The following is an 8,783-nucleotide window of genomic DNA, read 5'->3' as shown; positions in this document are numbered from 1 at the left end:
AACTCTAGTCAAACCAACCTCTCCACAGAATTCCACCAGCTTGATTTTTTAAATGCATCCCAGTAATAGTCAATTACTTCACTGTATGTGTGGGTAAGAAATGTTACCAAAAATTCATTTAGAGACCAAGTGTGTGCTTTTTGTACTGTTCAAAGTATTCAATTGAGAGGGACATCCTGAGGTGTTATTCTGTCTCATTATCATACCAGCCATATTTTATAATCTTGCAGATAAATTGATCACTCTTCTTATTAAAATTCGTTGAGTGTTTTCCTCGTCTCCACCTGCTAGAAGGTTCTTTCAAAACTTCCTTTATAATTTCTAGCCTAATTAGGGCTATGGCTGGTACACATCTATTTGCTTTTGTGTCAGCATGTAGCATGAAGACTGAGGGGGGATCTTATCACTACTTATCAATACTCAAAGGGAGGGTGCCAGGTAGGTGGGAACAGTCTTTTTTCAGTGCTGCCCAGTGATAGGACAAAAGGTAACGGGCACAAACTTGAACATAGGAAGTTCTCAAGAACTTTGTGACCATCTCAATTGTTCTATGAGCATGCATGAAAGGGGACAATCTCATTTGTTAAACTACAACTAAACGCAGCTTTAAAATTTGGAGTCAGAGGCATTTCATACCATAGGTGTTTTGTTTTCTTTTTTTTGTGTAATGCTTTGAAATGATCCTTGCATTCTAGTGAGTTACTGAATGACTCCAGCTTATTTTTAGGGTGATTGTATAGCTACAATAGTTCCACAGCTTTATTACGCTGTTTGATATAGGGGAGGATTCTACTTTTAACGTATTTAGATTAATATTTTGAGTTTTATAACATCACTCTACATCTTGCCTTAATCTGTGATGTTTAAATTTGCAATATCCTCTTCCATTCCCATGTTTAATATATTACTTTCACCAGGGCTTTTAGAATGCTGATGAGAAACTGGCGAGCAGCAAATTAATTTCACTTCTTTTTACAATTTGCCAACTAAATTAGACTTTTCTCATACAAAGATTAAAACAGCATGAGGATTAAGGCTTTATAAATGCAGAGTAGTTTGCAGAATCAGGACTCAAAATAAGACCTATCATCTTTTTAATGGATTTGCTATTTCACTTCAGTTCTGAGCACCACAAAAAGCTCTCTTTAGTCCAAGAATAACCCAGAATACATATGAGGAAACAGTAGTATAAGCACTCTGTGAAATGAAGTGTTTGAAATTCCTTATTATTATTATTATAGTAATGGTATAATTGCTATTGCAAAGGAGATAGATAGTCTCTTTAGAGGTGCAGAAAATGGCAACAGAATATGGTAATTGAATTATAACCTGCTTTAAAAAGAGTAAGACAATGTTCAAAAACAGTAGTGAAGGTACTGGAAGCAATGTGAACTCTCTTAGTGGCATTTTTATTTTTGGCTAGATTTTCTGTGATACAATACATTGTTCTAATTGTATTCTCTAATCCATTCCTAATCAAGTCAGTCTGTTGTTCTGTTATCTTTTGGATTACCATTATCCCATACATACTCAAAGTTAAAAGATCAGCTTTCTGTATATAAAGGTGAGGAGGCAGAACTAGTAAAGACGTGTGTTTTGTCATTAAAGCCTCATTCTGACGGTCATAAAGGAAAGTCTTTCTGTTAAATTCAATGAGAATTTGATCATCATGCATGCTGTGCATTGATACTCTAGGGAACATAGCATTAACAAAACATGAATAAATCACGATTAAAGCTAAGAACCAACATGTTTAGTAAATATACAAGATTGCCATATTCTGGGTGGGTACCCAAGAGCATCAGTGTATCCCTTAGTCATTCAGCGTTAGCAGGGCTCAATGGGCTTTACTTTCTCTGCAGCTAAAATTGTAATATGATTTCAAGTCCTGCTGGTTGCTTATTTAATATGCAGGATAGTTCATCATATGCCTTATTTATGCTTTTATTTCTCAGTTCAAACTATACTTGAAATTTGCTTCTGCCTTTACTTATCACTCTTCAACCTGCACTTTTGGGAGATTGTTTCCTTCTCAAGAGTTGCTAAAAGTCTTGAGAGGTCAAGGAGTTGCTTTCCTTGAATAACTTTAAATCTGCCTGTTGCAAGTGAAATAGGGTCCTGAATGAATTATACAGTAGACATCTTTGGGAATAATTGGCTTCTGAATAGTTCCTAGAGATTTACTATCTCTAAGTTCTCAGATTTACATTTTAAGTTTTACTATGAAGAGGATCTAAAAAGGATTTTGCCTGCTTACTAATACTTTCTGTCATCTCCTGGTTTTGATTAATTAAGTTGTCGCCATGTCCTATCTACAGTAGAACAGCATTTTAATAAATTTGACATTCTGACTTGTTTTCCAAAAATTACGAGCAATAATATTTGTTCTATACTTGGGAAGCAATCATCCACTGCTTTACTATGAATCCTCATACCATGGTTAGCTGTAGAGCATCCAAAGCCCCTTTTTTCCTGTTTGTTTTTCAAGCAGGTGTTTTTCCCTGTGCTGACACAACCAATTATTTTATTCTCTTATAGTATCCAAGATTCTGGAGTAACATTAGAACGTGCTTCATCTCAATTGTTTTGAAAACTGAACCAATTTTTACCTATTACATAGGAAAATTTAGACATGCTTGTTTTGAAAACTGAACCAATTTTTACATGTCTGAGTCTAGGAGTCTAGTTCTGGTAGCTGTCACTAAAAATAGAAGGTTATCTCTGGAGTTTGGAGCATTTCCAAAACAGAAGTTAGCTTGTTAAGTTTGGTCTAGGGACACCTCCCGCTAGACCAGGTTGACCAAAGCCCCATCCAGCCTGGCCTTGAACACTTCCAGGGATGGGGCATTCACAACTTCTCCAGGCAACCTGTTCCAGTGCCTCACCACCCTCAGGGTAAAGAATTTCTTCCTAATTTCTCTCTGTTCATTCATTTAATCTTAATGCTTTGAGATTGCTGTCGCTGCTTCTTTAGACCCAATGCACTAAGGCCACTAAGTACTATGGTAGTGTAAGTCTATCACATATGTATGGAAACTGTGGTCCTCTTCTGTAACAGAAGACATTAAGGCCTTTTTAAAAAAAACCCTTACAAAACCTGTGTGTCATTTGTGCAAAATGAAAGATCGAAAATGCTGCAAATTCAGATACAAAAAGACACGCTCATTCCTAGGTTTCATTTCCAGCTGGCCTTTGCTCTGCTCCCACATTGGAAAGCTGATTCATTTTTATAAAGACTTTTTTAAAGCACTGTAAGGTTACCACGCCAAAGAGCATGAAACCCAGCTCTGTTAGCTACCATGTCTGGTTATGTGCTCTGTGCATGAGACTGACATGAGCTATGACTACGTCCGCCCCTTAGAGAGAAGTTAATCCCTTGCTTTGAGCAAAGCCTGACTGTATAGTCCTGGCATTAAACAGAATATGGCACTATATAGGATTGGCACTGTGCTGAATATGCAGTATTGGCTGTGAGGGGTTCTTCGCCTCAGACAGCTCTATAGCTGGAAGAGCCGTCACTGAGACACCCACTGTGTCGCCAGTACACAGTAAGACTTGGCTGAAAATTGGGAAAGAAAAACTGTCCATGCGACAGTCCCTCTAACCCGTCCAAAGCTATCTACTGAGCTACTCCCCCTCTGCACCACGGGCCTTTGCTCTGCACCACACAAAGTGTCTCAACCCTCTGCTGAGGTTCTTCTTCACCTTGTTGACTTCCTGTGGGATGGGAACTTGCAGATATCTCTGCAACCCATGTTTTCCATATTTTCATGTCTTACTAGAGACACAGGAAGTCAAAGGAAGTCCAGTTCTTCTGTTTGCTACAAAAATTGCATTTTAAACATTTATTAAGACATGTAAATATTTTAAAGTCCTTCCGACTTGAGATTATTGCATTACATAAATGTTTAATAGATACAGAAGCTGCATATAAAACACCGATTAATGCATACCTACCTCTGAGATATCTATAGCTTTCTAACTGGCACTAAGAGAAACAAACCTGAACATTCTTAGCACTCATTACAAGAAGCAGAAAGATGTCCTGTTACCGTAGGAAGCCTCTCACAACATGTATTCATGAGACAAAACTAACTGTTCACCTTTCCGATTGTTGATTCTCATTCAACTCTAACAACACTGCACCCAGTTTTCTGGCATATTGTGGAACTCAGGTGTTCAGCGTAAGCTCATTTTTAGTTATCTGATTTTTTTGTGGAGCCACAGCATGCCTGCAGATACCCTCCTACCTTGACCATATCATGGTTGTGTGTAGCCCTCACATATATTCATGGTCAAGTCTCCTGCGAGATAATGACCAAGTCTTGTAATCCATTTAGTCTTGTTCATACCTATATAGAAATCTCCTGCCACGTATAAGAAAAGGAGATTTTCTTTTCCCCCCCATTTCTCCTGTTTTTAGGAGGGTATGGCTTACAGCCCCATGGACTAAGCAAGATTCATGCATCCTCTGTACACTCTGAGGGCATCTGTCTCCTGTTCACAGGCGGCCTCTGAAAGCCCCTAGATAATCTGAGTCCCTTTTTCAACACAGACCCTCAGGATCAGGAGTAGGAGGGCTACGGTGTCACATGCATCTGTGTGAGCTCAGCAGCTACTCCCTTTAGCCCATGGAGTGAGGAGGGGGTCTGTGTGCTTGCCTCAGGGCTATGGGGGGGTGCCAGCAGCGAGAGAGCTGAGTCAGCTTTGTTATTGCCCCAAAACCAATTTAATTCCTCTTCTGAAATGGGAGATATGGCCTGGAATCCTTAGTCGACAACCCACAACAAATTTAATTGTCATCACGTAAAATTTGAAGTTTGAGCCAAAAAATACGCACAAGCCACAATTAGTCAGTATGGCAGACTGATGGTCACTTGGTAGAAATGAACCACCGTGAGTGATGGGGTGAGGGTGGGGGGTAGGATGCCCAGGTTTAGGATGCTTCTCTGCTGTCTGACAGCCTCCGAAAAGGGGGGAAGCATCTGGCGATACAGCGCGTGGCAGCATTCCGTTCACATCTATCATGACGTATATCCAGATCACATCAGCAAGATCTCCAATGCAGAAGGAAACCATTAGCTATCAGCATCATTTCTTCAGCTAATTATCCCGAGGCTTTTTACTTGATCAAAGGAAAAATGTGAGCACATTATTTCACTTGGAAGCAGGAGCACACCTGGTTGAACACAGCTACTGAAATGTCTTGCTAGAGGGAAAGCTGGCATCTCTGTCTCCAGCTGGAAATCTCTGCGCACCTCAAAAGCTCACTTTGCGTGGTCATCTGATAATAAAGGAGGAGATAACAGTAACACCCATCACAGGGACTGTGACAGCACAAAAAAAAAGCTGACTGCAGCCTTATCCTGGTTTAAGGTATGGAGGGCACACTATTCCTAAGGGCTTTAGGTGGAGCCTCTGCCGTTCAAAACTAAGCACGAAGTATCTTAAACCTGAAACTGGTTAATGATTGCAGAAGTGTTCACCTGCTTCCCGCCTGACATCTTTACACTCGTGAAAAATAAGACTGAAATCCAGACACTGCAAACTAAGTGTGTAACTCCTTGCTTAGGAACTGGGATGGAACTTAGGTACATGCCTCCGGCTGCATTTCCCATCATGGAAATACTCACTAACATTATATGTTATTCATTCATATTTTTTAATCAGCTTCCAATAGCCCTGGCAGAGATTTGCCAGGTAACCTGAAACATGCTACAAGAAGCAAAGCAGGATTACTCACCACACTGTGTTCTTAAACACTTGCCTCTAGTTTAATTCTCAATATCTCACAAGGAGACTCCCCAAAACCGAGGCTCTCCATCTTAAATTTCCTCTCATTCCTTTTCCGTAGTTATACAGACTTAATTTCTCACCTGAATTGCACTCAGCTGTTCCTCCTTCTAATCCTTGCACCATTGATTTCAAGGGCTTTTTTCATAAAAAAAAAATAATTGTGGATTTAATTTTTGAATTTTTCCTAAGCGAAAAAGGGAGGCTTAAAAGCATCTGCTGTAGGAATGATACATATTGCATGCAAAATCATACTGCATACACAGCAGTAACATTTTAATGATAATATAGCAAAGTACATAGTAAAATTAGTACAACATAGCTGAATTGTTATGTCTTTCCATATAGCTGAAGGCAAATTTCTTAGTAAATCACATACAGCTATAATTCCAGGAAGGAAAATATTTTGTTTTTCTTGAACGGGTGTCTCAGCACTTACTTGGCTGCCTCTGCAAACAGCACTTGCCTTTTCATAGTATAGCTGCTTGCTCTGATTTGACCTTCTTTTTCTACATCCATCTCTTTCGAGTTCAAAAAATGGTAAAAAATATGCAGTGATTGATTGCATTAATGGAGCAAATAGTCCGTTTTTTAGAAAAACCCAACACCTCTACTTTACGTATAATGCTAAATCTGTTTTAACTAGAATAGTTATCTGCTAAGATAAGTTTGACTAAATCGAGCCTGAGAAAGGCTCAGGTAATGCCCAAACGCTCTCTTTGGAGAAGCTTTTACAGAAAATTGGGGTCTGTTGTGGGTTGTGGGCTTTGACTTGATGTAGGGCTGCAAATACCCGCTGACAGCATGGTGACCTCTTGCTAGCTAAAAAGTCACAAATTGCCACAGTATAATTCTAGTCTTTAAAATGAGCTGAAGCTTAATAGCTTAACTGTTATTATTCAGCTGTATGGTACGCAGACAGCTTTATGTATCAGTGAAAAAAAAGAGAAATGAGGGCATAAACTTTGGATTGATTTTTCTCTTACTGAGGAAAACAGCTTTGCTGGTTGTTTGTTTTTTGATTAAAAACTCTGACTGAAATAAGATTTTCAAACCCACATAATTTTACTTGAAATGCTATGTCTCCTTTTCCAAAAGTACATTTGTTGCATGCTGAGAGGACATATACTACTAAATGCCTAAAGAAATCTTATCTCAGGTCTGCATTTGCTCAACAAATAGGGTCTGAAGAAATAATTTCAATGTCAAACTCAGTAACATTCTTAAAATATTGGCAAAATATATTTTTAACAACTTATAAATGAATAAAAATATTTTCTATATTTTTCCTCCATGAATAAGTCACTATTTTTAGTCCTAAATGCCTCTGACTCAGCCAACAGAAGCCATTTAATGACAGTGAGTTGAATGTCACAGTCGAGAGGCTCGAGCACTCCAGTGGATTGACGTTTCAAGCAATGGCAATAAAGGTCTGCTGTTCACCATTTGAATAGGGAAAATAAAGTTGATTTTTTTCTTTTAACACAGATTTTTTTAAAAAACTGATTTGCATGCAATTTCAAGGGGGGTGGGAGGGGGGACGGCTTTTGGATATTGTGCTGGTTTTGGCCGAGGTAGAGTTACTTTTCTTCACAGTAGCCAGAATGGGACTATGTTTTGCATCTGTGCTGGAAACAATGTTGATAACACAGGGATGCTTTCCTTATTGCTGAGCAGTGCTTACACAGAGTCGAGGCCTTTTCTGCTCCTCACACCGGCCCACCAGCGAGGGCCGGGGGGCACAAGGAGTTGGGAGGGGACACAGCTGACCCCAACTGACCAAAGGGATATTCCATACCATGTGATGTCATGCTCAGGATATAAAGCTGAGGGAAGAAGGAGGAAGGGGGGGATGTTTGGAGTTGATGGTGTTTTGTCTTCCCGAGTAACCATCAGGTGTGATGGAGCCCGGCTTTCCCAGATCCTGCTGATGGGAAGTGGTGAATGAATTCTTTGTTTTGCTTTGCTGACGTGTGAGGCTTTTGCTTTACCTATTAAACTGCCTTTATCTCAACCCACGAGTTTTTCCTCACTTTTACCCTTCCTATTCTCTCCCCCATCCCACTGGGGGCGAGGCGGGGGGAGCAAACGGCTGTGTGGTGCTTAGTTGCTGGCTGGTGTTAAACCACGACAGATGTGTTGTCCTTTAGCACAGCGAAGAATAAAACCGGTCTCTAATTTTTCAAAATTTTCAACCTTTGGCAAAGTTGTAAGAGCAACTGGAAAAGCAAGGTATTTTTGTGTGGCATCAGGAATCTTGTACATGGTGCTGTGTAACGCAGCTAGGGAGAACAGCACGGCGCTGCTGGTCAGGAAGAAGATGCTCTAGTTTCTACTCGGCTGCATTTGTTTAATTTCTTTTTCTCTCCTCCTTCCAGTTTCCCAGATTTATTTACTTTTTTGTAATTATGGTAGAATTAAATGAAATGTATTCTCACCCAAACAAAGGTTGGGAAGTGTTGGCAGAGCTCATGCCTGCACAGAGGTTGTCACAACCACAGGGACAGACTTTCTTCAAACTTTGCATCATCTCCGCTGGGCTTATTTGTGCCATCTTGTCACTTCCCTGGGTGGGAGGACACCTCAACTGTGTGGGATCCTGTCGCTTTGTCACATCTCCCAGTGCTCCACCCTCATCTTCCCAGTGCCCACGGATGCCACAATCCTGCTGCCACCAGCTCTCCTGTCGTTCAGCAGCAGCTGGTGGTCTGTACCAGGGGGGAGCTGCAGGGCAGAAGCTGTATGCTGGGTACCAATGGGAAGGGTTTTTTGTAAATTTGTAATTGTTTAATGGAAAAATTGAGGCTTGCTGAAAAGACAAATCCTCACGCTTCTTCCACTGGAGCAAATCTAATTTTGGCAGTCTCTGTGTCAGTATTGGGGATTGGGCTCTTCTCTGCTATCTTACAAGCAACGAAGTAACTCACCCAAAAGCTGTGTCCCCAGTGACCACTTGTTACTCCGTTACCCCAAAAATTGAAGTTTCCACT

Source organism: Charadrius vociferus, unplaced genomic scaffold, assembly GCF_000708025.1.
Source record: "Charadrius vociferus isolate BGI_N301 unplaced genomic scaffold, ASM70802v2 scaffold196, whole genome shotgun sequence".
In the NCBI taxonomy this organism is placed as follows: Eukaryota; Metazoa; Chordata; class Aves; order Charadriiformes; family Charadriidae; genus Charadrius; species Charadrius vociferus.
The sequence above is the reverse complement of the archived record's forward strand: the minus strand, read 5'-3'. Positions refer to the sequence as shown.